The sequence below is a fragment of the Nematolebias whitei genome, chromosome 17 (assembly GCF_014905685.2).
Source record: "Nematolebias whitei isolate Nwh7 chromosome 17, NemWhi1, whole genome shotgun sequence".
Taxonomy (NCBI): domain Eukaryota; kingdom Metazoa; phylum Chordata; class Actinopteri; order Cyprinodontiformes; family Rivulidae; genus Nematolebias; species Nematolebias whitei.
In genome coordinates, this window is record NC_056514.1 from 24,553,564 (window position 1) to 24,555,018 (window position 1,455).

The window sequence follows — 1,455 nt, forward strand, 5'->3', positions numbered from 1 at the left end:
TGTTTAATATTTACTACTAAACAAACAAGGTTATGTGTAAACAAACTCAAAATGAAAAAAAAAAAACCAAAAAAAACCCATGATATTAGGTTTGTGTTGGTTTGGGACAAAATATATTAATTTTAAATAAACAGCATGTTTTCAACAGCTTTGCCACATTGATCACAATTCCACTTTTCCAGTTTTTGTTGTTTATCCTCTTTTCTCATGCTTTTTTATTTTCTTTGTTCAAGTTGCTTCTCCATTTTTCTTTTTTTCTTTTTTTTTTTTACATCTTCTTCCTCATATTGTGGCTGTAGCATCAGTCTGAGAAATCTGCTCCCTTTCAGCCATAAGTTCTCAGATAAAAGTGATGACGGCCTTTAAATTTTCATCTTCCCCTCTCAGGTGGTAGTTATCCATCTACGATCTGTCCTTTTGATCTAAATAAAGACATTTTGGCCTTCAGCCCAGAAAAGTGTGCCAGCAGATCCTCCTTTAGGACAGCTTTGTTGGCACGGAGCTCAGTGAAATAAAGACAGGAAAATATGGCTTTACACGATTCACATTAATCCTTTTATACAGAATGATAGTTGTAATAATCAGCAGCATTCAACACATTTTGCTGTCACCTTTTTAACAACATTAAAACTCAACAAATGGTGAAATGGGATGAGCACGGAGGAGGTAAGTCCTGGTCGTCATAAGGTTTAAGAAAAATGCTGGAACGTTGAGGTTCAAGAGATTTTCTGCTGTGATTTCTGTCATTTCAGTGTTTTTGTTCATTTATTTTAACCCTTGGCCAAGACATATAGTTTTGTTTGTGCTTATTTATTTATTGTATTTATTTATTTTTGATATTAATATAAAAAGACATTTCTCACCTATAAATCCATCCATCCATCTTCTTTACCTGCTTTTCCTTTTTAGTTCACCGAGGTCACTGGCGCACATGTCCAGCAGTCACTGTGCGAGAGGTGGGGGACACCCTGGACAAGTCTCCAGTCCATCACAGGGACACATAGAGACAAATGAGACAAACAATAGGGACAATTTAGAGTTACCGATCAGTCTAACATACATGTTTTTGGTCTGTGGGAGGAAACCCACGCATGCACGGAGATAACATGCAAACTCCACTTAGAGAAGTTCCCTGGCTGGAATTTGATCCGGTGACCTTCTCGTTGAGAGGCAACAGCTCTACCAACTGTGCCACTGTGCCGCCCTGCCTAAAAAATATTTCAATCTTTTTTTATTTTGTCAGACTTTTTTTTTTTTAATTGCCCCTGAGACCTCACAGGAACATTACTGCCCTCTAGTGTTCTTTAGTGGAAAACACTGTTTAAATCCATAATAAATGCACTTTCTTATCTCACATTTATCACATCATAAAATGATGCATTACTTTTGGTAATGTTTTCTCTTTTTACCACTAACTTTGATTTTATTACACCTACCTTAGATTAGCTTTTAAAT